General features: G+C 45.6%; 1 protein-coding gene across 1 annotated transcript in view; it reads left to right on the top strand.

Moving 5' to 3' along the window:
• The first annotated feature begins 397 nt into the window (after nt 1-397).
• fz2 (frizzled 2) overlaps nt 398-12,661 on the top strand; it is a 171,810-nt gene continuing 159,546 nt past the window's right edge. The window contains exon 1 of the mRNA XM_033464996.2: nt 398-788. The gene's annotated coding sequence lies outside the window, so the exon portion shown is untranslated. The remainder of the gene's footprint in view (nt 789-12,661) is intronic.

Genomic DNA, 12,661 nt, shown 5'->3' with positions numbered 1-12,661 from the left:
TCGCGGATAGGGGTTCGAGGACGGAAACAGAGGCGAAAGCTTGAAAAAAGAAGAGGGATGGAAAATGGAAAAGAAATTCCCATTACTTTGGGGGAGAGACGTCTAGTACCCTTCTTCTTCATCTTCCTGCCCCGCCGCCGCCGTCGCGTCGTCGTCGTCGTCGTCGCCGTCGTCGTCGTCGTCGTCGTCGTCATCGTCGTCATCGTCGTCTTCCTCGCCTCCTTTCGCCGTCCCCGACCGTTTCCTCCGCTTCCTCCTAGGGTCTGCTACGTGGTCTCCGAGCAAGGGGACACGATGCACGCATGTGCCAGGGTCATTCTATCGATTTCTCTGGTTCGCGTGGCAGTCACGAGGAGGCGTACCCAGAGCCGCGCTCCCGCTGCACCAGCACGCCACCCAAAACAGCCTCGCGTATCGTCGCAACCGGGTTGCCTTTTCAAGGTTAACCCACACGTATAGATAGATAGTAAAATATATGTATATATATACATACATACATACATAACCGTATGTATATATATATATATGTATACATACGTACATACATACGGACAGACAGAACGAGCACCGCCGCCGCCGCCGCCGCCGCCGAAAGTGCCGGTAGTCGAGTCTTAAGTGTCCCGTTTGCGCCGCGCGGTGTCTTTTTTCGTATTTGGTTCGCGTGTGCGCCCCGATCCGCCGGTGAAAATTGGACTGGTGATCTTGGAAGATTGCGAAAAAAACGCGGAGACGTTCGCCGAGCGTTCCGAGGCCCGGTCCCCCGCGGTCTTCTATTTGTTTTCGAAACGGTGAGTAACAGCCTGTCCTTTGTACTCTGCGCGTTCGTTTTGATTTCCGGAGGACAATGGCCTTTTCTTCTCTTTTTTCCCTGCTTTCTCTCGAATCGCTTGCGGACGGATTGCGCGAGTTTCAAATTGCCCGTTCAGCGTCCCCCGACGATTCCAGCGGGTTGACAACGACACGAACCGGTGCCTGTTAAAATCGCAACGTGCGCGCACGGGACTGTTTTCTTCGAGCGGCAGCTGTCGTTAGGACCGTAACGGTGGCAGAATAAATAGCGTCGAACGGCTGCCGATGATAGGCCGCCGCGTCTGTAGGGGTGCAACGAGCTACGACGGCAATTAGCCGACGGCTAATTGGCCGGATCAGAGCGAACGCCGCGGATTTTCTTCGCTCCGCGAACGAGAAAACGACTTGTGCCGAGGGCCCGGTGTGTACCGCCGCACCGTCGGGCACGCCGTAATTTCGTGTAAATGGACAATCGATCTGGGATACCGCCGATATCACGCAAACGTAAAACCACCCCTCGTGCTTTGATAGCCGGGGTATTCTCGGGCCGCGGCACCAGAGGGGAATGACCACTTCCTTGTCCACGATTTATGCCGCGGAAAATGGAAACGCGGGGATGTGCGCCGACAAGAAATCGTTACTCACTCGTTGACATTGCTAGGAGACAATAACAGCCCCGTCGATTATGACACGGGAAACCGTACGGCTCGCGTTGCTGGAACAGTCGCGCGGCTGGTTCGAAATTTTCACGCGTACGCGTGCTTTTCGAGGCGAGATTTCAGAAATTAATTAATTAATTAATTAATTAAATTAAGTGAAACTACAGGGTGTTTAGAATTGCATCGAACTCTCTTATCTTTTTAGACGCTTTTGTTGTCTTTAAACGAAGATCGAGCATTGAGCTGCTCGAAGAAGTTTCTCGGCAAGACTTTAATGCTTAACGAACCTATCGAGCCGGTCGAAACGACCGAATTTACATAGTTTTGTTGCGAAGTTGCTGAAATTATGAAGACTTTTTTTTATACATAATGACTGAATTTTCTTAATTCAAACGTACATTATAATAAACATGGCGAAAAATCTCTAAATAAATACAGTGTTTTCGTCATTATGAAGCCATACAGCCTACTTACTTGTACAATTCCCTATTAAAGTGTTAAAGTATTGTAAATTGTGTCGTATATCGAATTTACGAACCGTTGTAACGAGGTTTTGCCCGATAATAATACATACGCAAATAATAATCGCATAACGTTAGAACGGTCCTTCGATCACTTTGAACACGCATGCCTTCGAAAACCCCTCCACGCTTCAGAATGTCCGAGACACCTTGGCAAAGATTAATTTTCCAATACGAACAATGGATTGTGTCACGCGCGATAAGATCGGCACAACAGTAAATGATATCGTCGAATCAATTTACGCCTACGCATTCGCGATGCACCTAAATATTCCGAAGATCGCGCCGCATGAGCGATGCAGTTATCTTGAGAACGCGTTGACTCGCAAGTAGAGCGATAATCTATAGAGCGGGCAGATTAATGGACTATAGCAGCCATTACGGCGAAACAATTACCGTTCCGATAGCAACGGAGACTTACGTAAGAGTCGTAAAGGAAAGAAGGCACCGTTATCGCCCGATAATCGGTGGAAAATGTCGAGGTTGTAGGATTTGCGGGGCAATCTTCCTCGCCGATAAGAATCGGCAATGTCATCGGCGGCTGAAGGTGACCCTCTCGCCTTCGCCGCGCGCGAAATGAGAAAGAGCGAGAGAGAGAGAGAGAGAGAGAGAAAGAGAGAGAGAGAGAGAGAGAGAGGGAGCAAGAGAGGACTCGCTGAATTCTCCGTCGGCGGAACAGACGCAAATATAAGAGTTATCGGCGACGCGGAACGTTTGCCCACATAAATCCAGTTAGCCGTGAGCCACCTCGGAACGGTGTCGCAGGCGAGCGAACGAGTCGCGGCTGAACAATGCGGGCCGCGCGTTTCCAGAGAATTTTTCTCCCCCTTTTGGCGCGATAAGCGCGGTTATCTTTTGTCGGGCAACGATAATCCAAAGAACCGTCGTTTCAGTTCTTTAGACAGGTCGGCCGTAGCGGCAACAGCACTCCGATGAACTAAACGCCCGTGGCTATGTAACCAGGAAAATAACGTCGCTCGAGTAATTCTCGAGCTTGTTACGAGCGAGAGCCGGGGAGAGAAGGAGGCGAATCGTGGATACAGAGCGAGTTTCGTCGTTTTCTTTTCCTTGATTCCCTCTCTTTCCAGCTTCCTCCGCAGTTTTCCCCCGGAGCCCACGGTTTTTCTCCTACCTCCCGCTACCACCGTCTCCTCCTCCCTTCCTCTTTCTTGTCCTCGATCCCTCTCCGGCGCGCGAGCGGGCTCTCTGTCTGCACCTATCGCTACGGCGGCGGCTCTGTCCCTCCGCGCGCAGCGTTAGGTAATTCGAAAGCAATTTGAATTGACGTGCACCGGCAGAGGAAAGTAATTACGGGGTGGTGAGCGCAAGCTCCCGACCTCGCCGGATCGTGTGCACATACCACGGGCCACGGCGCGTTACCACGCGCCGGGAATACACACCGACGCGCGGACACGCGTGTGCACACGCACCTACGTGGCACCGCTCGCGGTTAGATTGATTAAAATTTACTATGCAAATTAGATTGCGCCTCGGAGCGACGGCCGCGCGGAGGAGGAGGAGGAGGAGGAGGCGGCGGAGGCGTGGGCGGAAGACGGGACCGCCCCTCTGAAAAGATGAATCGTTATCATTAGCATTTTCAGCATTGACGGGACCCTGTCGGTGTTATCGCGCCGCCCGGCTATTGGATCTCCCCGGTTCCGTCCGTTTCACCGAGGCCAGTCGATACCTACGTCCCCCGCCTCGCCCCGTCGACCCTCCACTATCCTATCTGCGCCACGCAGCCTTATGATTCTCGCATCCCTGAACCGCAAACACACCGGAAATTCGCTTTCGAAGAACCCCAGCGCTGTCCCGACACGTTCGCAACGAGTCGACCAAAGAAGCCGGCGGCTCGATAATAAAACAATGCGTTCCAACCCCTCGCGTGACGAACCACGGTAAGGATCTCGTTCTGTAAATACCTGCTGTACTCGCGCAGTTTACAGTGAAAGCGGCAATAACCGAAGATAGCCTTCTTTCTTTCTTTCTTTCTTTCTTTCTTTCTTTCTTTCTTTCGCTCGGAAGAATGAATTTAGTATGCGGCTTGTACCGACTGGTTTGACCTGTTAGGGAAGCCGAGTTCGCTCGCCACTTGTGCTCTCCGTTGCTGCAACTTTCAGCAACTTTCCAGCATCCTCGACGATCTCGCAAACCGTACTCAATGCCGTAACGCGAAACGAAACCCGCGATATTTCGAATTACTTTGCAAATGGTCTAGTCTGCACTTCATTCCTTCTCAAACCTTCCTCTCGCTTGAAAATTTTAATATTTTTAATATGTATATTTACATCTAATATTTTTAATTTTTCTCTTTCAACTAGAACCGTTCTCTATCTGCTCTCGTGCAGATAATTGCGTTCTCTATCTGCTCTCGTGCAGATAGTTGTGTTCTCTATCTGCACATAACGCGAACACGTTTTTTATACCCTCTGATTTTAAACAATTCTTATTTTTACAGTTTACACATCCTCTTTCACATAGAACTTCTCTCTGTCCGTTCTCGTGGGAGCATACAACGTGAATACAGGTCTCTCGAATAAGCTCTACAATTTACGTTCCGAATGGAACTATTAAAAGCTTCACTCCCTCGTGTCTTGATCGAAAGACCCGATAAAAGTTTCGTTCGGGTGTAATCAATTTTCGGAAGCTCGCAAGTAGCAATTCCACGTCAGCCCGAGTGTTCGATCCAGATACAGAGGCCGCAATTTTTTCGCAGCGTGCTCCTCCGAAGAAACTCGTCTTTCCGCTAGATCGCTTGAAAACGCCCCGCGACTCGTGGCGTGGGGTGAATTTCTCCCCCCGAGGCATGTACACGCGCTGTGGGCGAATTGATCGCGTTGGGGTAGAATCATCCATCACCAAGTGACAGACCCGTGCCAAACCCCCTCCGTGGAAAGGTGCCCCGCACCCTACCGGCAAGAGGAATGGACAGAGGTGGCGGCGCGGGGCCGGGACGTTAACGGGGGTGAGGTGTGCGAGAGAGGGAAAACGGTGGCGCCCTCGAACGACGGGCGACGAACCAAACAACCCCCTCAACAATGCCCAACAGATCCCACGGGACGGCGCGTTCTGTTTTCTCTTTCTCTTTTTCTCGTCTCACCCTCCCGTACACCGCTCTTCGCCTCGCCTCGCCTCGCCTCGCCTCGCCTCGCCGCGCATCACCGCTCGTTCGTTCCCGGCCTCGCTCTTGTTGCCGCTGTCGATTTGCCTCTGACGCGGCAACCATCTCCGCCACGATGCGATGGTTAGTCCCGGAGATGCGCACGACAGGCCTGTCGATACGGAACGGCTTATTACGCGGTCATCTTATTTAAATTGGTGGTTTCGCTTATCGAGCCTGGGATGAGATGGACATGCCCGAGCCTGCAATTATCCGAACGACCGGAACTTTTCGCCGGCTCCGCGCAATCCTTCTAACGAGTCGTTTCTGGTAACGAGCCGAAGATTGTTTAAGCCTCGCGATACTAATTTCCTCTTGCGGAACACGACTTTGGGTCCGCAGCTTCGCTGCGAGCGGTCCCGGCCCTCTTAACCTGTCAACGGCCGTGCCCGTGTGCGTGTCATTAAATTACCAAAGTTTAACAATCTCGCGAAATTCGAAACTACATTTAATTTTCCATTACAGATTCTATCGCGGGCGATCGAGCGACGTCGATTTTCTTTCGACACCGCCGCTGGAAAACGCGTTCAAAAATTGATTTACAGTACCGGTGAAATTTTGTGACAACTTTTGTCGATTTCAATTTTCGATTCGCGTTTCTGTAATCGTGGTAAACGACGCGGAGGAATCTGGGGCAGAAGAATCTCTTCCATTCTATTCCTGGAAGTGTTGATTTTATAAACGATCGTTTAGTCGAATCGCTGCTCGAACGAGCCGATACAGTTGTTAGAGAAGTTCTCCGTGGAACAAGTTATAGTTCAAGCACGTGAAATCTCTCGCTTTCAGTTGATACTTCGCATACATAATTTAACAATGGTTAGCCTGGGCATCTTTATCTGGGGCACGATAGAGAATCAAATTATAGTAATGGCGGCGGCATATGCGAAGTTCGACGACATGCAAGAAGCTCGCAAGTTGAAGTATTTAGCGCCTGAAGACTATAACCCGACCTACTCATGTCACTTTCTTCGATCCCGTTGCCTATTACGGCGACGCTCAGCTCTCTGCGTGCCTAAGTAGTTCAATCCCGACAGCTGAACCGATCGAATCCGACGATACGTTCAAGTTGCTAGTTTAATAGGGTAAGGCGTTTACTATAATATTATATCGACTATTGCTTGGAGAATATGATCTTTATTCGACGGTGATTTCGGCGACACCGCCTCTCCCCGTGCCTCGTGTCGCTGCGGTGACTTCACAGGGCCTTATAATATAAACATCGAGATAAGGGTCTCGTGACGACCACCGATCGGAAACGTGCTTCACTCCCGACGCATAGATTTAAATCTGTGGATCAAGTTTCAACATTTTTTGAAGGGAGATCCAATTAACCATAATATAAACATGTTTCTTTTTTCATAGCTAACTGCTGTGGAAATTAATATTTTTCCCGTCTTCATCACAATTTATATTTCTACTTAACATTCGAAAATTGAAATGATAAATTTAATGCTTCGAAACATTATGAATTTGTGTATGTTTCGAAAACATTGTCATAGAAAGACAGTTTACAATTTCTTTGTAATGTGTTTGTTATTTATTGCATTAAAACGAAGTGTTTCATATTATTTTTTAAACTTTTGATACGACGAAGGAGAGAGAAGTGATTCGACAAACGCAATAACTATTTTAAAACTGAACTAAGTGACTCGAATTTTGTTTAGACGATAGAGGGACTAGTCTGTTAGATAATGACTGAAATTATTTCTTTTTTTAATTTTCCTGTTACTTTGAATGACAAAAAAATAAAAATCTCTCGTTTTTTAACTTTTTTATCTGAGCCTATAACGAAAATCAGAAAAATGTCTTTCGTAGATCTCGGTAACATATATGCACGTTGAAAATTCTATCGAAATTTTTTCAATTTTCGTTACAGGCTCAAATAAAAAAATTAAAAAACGAGGGTTTTTAATTTTTTCTTTTCGTTTCGAGTAATAGCAAAATTTAAAAAAAAGCTTTTAAATCATCGTCTACTAGACTAGTCCCACTATCATCTAAAAAATATTTAAGTCATTTAGTTCACTTTTGAAAAAGTTATTACGTTTTAAAAGGTATACGAACACTTTCGTGGGCCGCTGTACGCCCTAAATTTGCGACGATGTTTCCAGAACACGCACATAACGATTCAGAATGATTTAGTAGAAAGTTGACAGTCCAAACGACTCGCAGTCGATTATTAGGTAATGAAAACGAGGAGCTCGTAGAGACTGATCTGGTTGGCCGAGACTCGCAGCTACTCTGTCAGCAGAGGATGCTGCATTACCAGCCTAGGGGTAGGTGTACCACCATCCCCTCTCTCCATCCAGCTCGTTTCCCGGCATTGATGTGCTTCCTTGCCAGCACGACGGCAATTTTCTTGATCACGCGACACAAAGGGCGGAAATCAATAATACGGCCAAGGGAGGCCTCAATTGGAACACAATCTGCGTCGCGTGTATGCGTGTCACCTTATTCATTTTTGAGCCCATTCGTCGGAGACCGAGACACCGATCGCAACCGGTCGGTATCGATCGTTTCGATCGATACTTCGAGAACCGATGTTCTTGGACAATGCACTGAAGCACAGTGCAGATTCATTTTTAGATTGTGCACAGCATTTTCATCTTCGCGGTGTAGCGATCGAAACGAAATCGAAATAATTTAGAATCATCCCTTAAGGAACGCAATTCTGGATGGCCGACCTTGGGGTCCGACTTTTGGGTTATGGGATTGCCGATCTCACGTCAGACTAATCCAAGGCTTTTCCTATTTCGTTCGGGGAGAATCCCAACTCTTTCTAAGAGGATTGCGATGCTCGAGATTTTTCTCCCCGGCTAGGATATACCGTCAAAGGAACTGGGGAAACCTTCTAGTGTATTACGTTCTATGTACATTTGTCACAAGTTTAACCAGTTAGCTGTTGCAATCTCATTGGAAAGCGTATAATTTACTGTAATTATGCTGCGTATGTTCGACTTTCCTCGTATTTCGTTTAAATAGATCGTATTTATATAATGTATAATTTAATAAAATTAGTGTTTATTCGCGAGTACACTCGTCACGAAGAAACTGCAACAGTATGACGAGTATACTCGTCAAAGACAGCTAACTGATTAATCCTTAGCGCTCCGCGCGTTTCTCGAGTATGTACTGCCTCTACCAGCAACTCCGGCACATTTTTGGAGCAAAGCGCCTGAGATAAAGGAAGTCTTATTTTGAGCGGAAAAGATTACACGTCCTTGCGAATGCATTTGATTTTATTTATTTTATAAATATACATTTTCCTATTGTAAATAAAAGATAAATTTTAAATTTTGTAATTTACCATGCTTTGATATTTTTGGTAACAATCTCCCATGTGTATTCTGGATTTACTTGGACAAGTGTCACAGTATTCACTTTGCCAAATAGAGTTACTAGATATTTCTTTCAAGTTTAGAATATTTTCTGCGTAATTGTTGGTTTCCTTTATAATTTCATTTACCAATTCGTCCGTGAAAAATAATTTAAAATATTGTATCGGCAGTTCAATGTTTGTAGGAACTGGTGGTCCAATGACCTGCAGCAATACACGAAAAGCTATTCTATCTGGAATATGTAATTTTTCCTTAACATCACGCCATTCATCTAAGTCTTCTAACGAATCTTCGCTTTCACTTTCAATAATTCTCATTCTTCGTCTCTTTGGTAGTATAATTTCGCTACTACTACTTGAAGTGTCAGAATCATAACCAACATTGTCTTCCACAATGTTTTTTAACTCTTCAAAATTAAATACGTCTTCGGTATCGCTCGGCTCTAAATTCTCATCATAATATTGATTTTTCTCCATGTTGCTAAACATAGAAAAGGTCAAAAAATTGTTTAATCGTAATGGTACAGACTTAGCACGTTTTAACTACAGATAACAATTGCTAACGCCGACGATAACCTATGCTAAAAACATTTGGTTCCGCAGCGGAGCCTTCAGATTTACGGAACAAATAACAAATGTCTCCGTAGCGGAGCCTTCGGAGCGCTAAGTGTTAATAAAATTAGCGTTTATTCGCGAGTACACTCGTCACGAAGAAACTGCAGCAGTATGACGAGTATACTCGTCAAAGACAGTTAACTGATTAAAGAACATTCGATAGCACAACTAGCCTTATGCCTTGATAGCATTTCTTCTCTACTAATACTTCAATATCCGCGCTCTAACAAAACCCTTCTTTGTCACTTTGACGAAAGAAATTGACTTCGTTAATGTTGTTAAGAAAATACATTACTTAGACAAACTTTAAAATCTTAAAGGCTGAACGAAGAAGAAGAAGAAGAAGAAGAAGAGGCAGCTCTTTCGTTCGTCGTCTCGAACTAAGAGCCTTTTGTTCTCTATCTACGCCGGTATATTAAAAAGTAACAGGGGACACTTTGGGTTCTAATCTTAAGCGGTTGACCGGGCGTGCAGAGAATCACGGGCGGAATATCTCGAAACAATAAGTCGGGATCTTCATTGGAGCTATCCCGTATCAGCGGGATTCTTTTCGGGGCCGGATGACAGTCGCATATAACGTAGAAAGCACCGGTGATATGGCGCTCGCGATACGTGTGGAGAGGGGGAAATGGAAACTATATAGACCGGATAGAGGTTGAAAAAAAGAGGGCAAGAAGGAAGCCGTCGGCGGGTCCCCGATATTCCGCGAATTGAAGGAGAAAGGAAGCTGGCGGGCAGAGGGGGAGGGGAGGGCAATACGTTGAAAGGATACGGATATCTCTCGGTATATTATTGTAAATGGAAGAAGAGGGCTTGTTCGCTTCCGTCGAGCGTCGTAAAGCCGGGAGACACGCGCGCGAACGGCGGGGCTGCCGGGTAAGAAATTTTTACGATCCCCGCTGTCGGGAATGGCAATCGCGCGAAAAACGAATAGCGTAATCGACGCGGCTCCGCCGACGGAAGTTCAACTGTTCGAGCACAATGTTCCGCGGGCCCCATTGTGCGAGGTGCAAGGGCCGATAACAGGACACAAAAGGAAACGTGGCCTAGATCAGAATGCACTTTCGAGCACCGTGTACACACGATCTACCTTATTCATCCGTGGGCAAACTCTCCGGAGGATCGGGACGGGAGTTTGATACGGGAGGCGAGGGAGCATTATGATCCAGTAATGGACCAATATTTGGATACGTACGATTGAACGCTGCCGCGATTCACGCGCGGGCTCCTCCCCCGCGGCTGCACCGCTTGCCAAATCGTAATTCTGGGACGCAGACCTAATACACGCGGCGCCGAATTTGTTCAGCGATAGTGGGCTGCGCTTCATAAGGAAGCTCCTTCCTCCGGCTTCCTACAGAACAAACAGCCGGCTTGGATTTATGGCGCCAGGTTCTTTGGCACGTTTCGTGGATCGTTCGCGTATTTTACTACCGTCCCCCCGCCCCCTCGATTTCTCTGCACAATCGGAAACTGCGAATCTGAACAGTGAACAAACATTTTTCCTGTTACGATCGTACTCCGTTTGTATGGAATCAGGCAATCAGTTCGCATAACTGGGCAGAATCATATGTGTAATAGGAGTCCACCGATTATTCCTACATACTTGTTACTTCTCGTTTAAATAACCGGAGTTCGCGTTCAGGTAAATGAATTTAACATTTAATTCATTTACACAGCAATGCTCGACAGTAGTGAGTAGGAGTTTGACAGAAGTTTGCTGCATCAGTATATGAAAAAGTGACGTTTATCAAGTTTTTTATTATTTATTGAATTTATACGGTTGTTCTTTTATACATTCACAGATGTTTTGAAAATATGATTTCGTAAAAATTCATCGATTTCATTAATACTAAATTTACTGAGCTCTGATGGTGACTAACGTGAGTTGTTCAATAAGGATGGCAAAGCTGAATTTATTCAAACTTTTGGACATTTTTATTATAATGTATGCTTGAATAAAGGAATTTATTTAATCGTTTCTTAAGAAGGAGTCTCAGCATGATAGGTTGTTTAGCGTTACAAATTCATTCATTGACCATTTGACGTATTTTTCACGAGAATCTCACATTACATTTTTTTTTTAAATCCTGTAGATAGCAAACAGTGCAAGAATTGTGTTTGGAGATGCGTGAACTTATTGTTAGCAATAGAACCGCTCGTTTGCGATAATATTCGGGTGATCAAATAGCGAGCACTTTAACAAACCTACAGCTTATATGCTCATTCATAGGTCGTCACCCTACTTTATCTTTCAGTTTGTTTAATTTATTGAATTCAGAGCGACGATATAAAAATTCTCGTACTTAAGCACACGATTCGCTGCATGAATTTCGGAATACTCTCAAATAACTCATTGAACAAGCGCGCCGTTCACGATTTCGATCGAATATTCTCCGCTATGGTGGAATTTATTAAAAATCATTTCGAACATTTGCGCTTTAATCCAGGATAATCCCGATGAGAGGACTTCGAGCATTTTAACAGAAATCATCCGTCGAGAAATCGACTGCTTTTTCCAAATGGCATTCTACCATAGTTCGTTTAAATTGCTCGATCGATCAGATCGAAGTGTTCGATTGGGTCGTTCAGGAAGAAAGTTCGATGCTCGCGTATCGCTCAGTTTCCTCGAAGAATCCATGATTGAAAGAGACGATAAACGCGAGCGTGCTTTCGCGCATTTAGGTCAGCTCTTTCAAGAATGAATCGGAATTTAATGCGCGAGGCGCGGGAACAGTCTGATCTTTTAATGGACTTCTAGATGGTGAGTGTACACAATGTGCACACATGCACACACACACACATACACACATACATAAAGAAAGAAAGAAAGAGAGAGAGAGAGGGAGAAAGAGAGAGAGAGAGAGAGAGAGAGAGAGAGAGAGGAAGAAAGAGAGAGAGAGAGAGAGAGAGAGAGAGGGAGAAAAAGAGAGAGAGAGAAGATGGTTGAATCACAATCCCGGCTACATTTTCATATAATAATACCGTCGACGATATTGCGTCCGGGTTTTGCTGCATTCAGCCAGGATTCGCGGTTAGACGTGGATTCATCGTGGGAATAAAGTAATTCTGCAACTTGCTGCCGACTTAGATACGGGACGCGAGATAAATTCACGAGCTTACCAGCCTCGACCGGGAGGTCGGGAGAAACATTTTGGAGTGAGATCGATGGTATCTGCAGCCTCTTTTACAGAGATACGTTAGCCGAAGCAAAACTCGCGAACGGATGCGCAGTATGTTTGTCAGTATTGATCGGGTTCAAGATCATTGTTCAGGTTAATAGTAACTTCCAGCTTGGTAGTTTCTTCATCTCCTCTGTACACATAAAATTGCTGGCCTTTTGATGGTATAGAAACCTTCATCTTCAAGGATCTTTCACTTTTGTTCTTCTTGAAACTCTGAAAGTACGCGTTGTTGATGCATTGTTCTTCTATCGTTATTACATTATGCATTCTCTTGCACTTACTAGCTCAATATTTATTACCTTAAGCGATTCACAAAATTCACAAGTCTAATAATTGTTTACCGTTTTTCTGTCATTAATCCCTCAAATAGTAGGTGTAGGCACAGGCACGCTAATTTAACC

The sequence above is a fragment of the Megalopta genalis genome, chromosome 12 (assembly GCF_051020955.1).
Source record: "Megalopta genalis isolate 19385.01 chromosome 12, iyMegGena1_principal, whole genome shotgun sequence".
In the NCBI taxonomy this organism is placed as follows: domain Eukaryota; kingdom Metazoa; phylum Arthropoda; class Insecta; order Hymenoptera; family Halictidae; genus Megalopta; species Megalopta genalis.
Note: the sequence above shows the minus strand (reverse complement) of the source record. Positions and strands in the feature narration are given on the sequence as shown.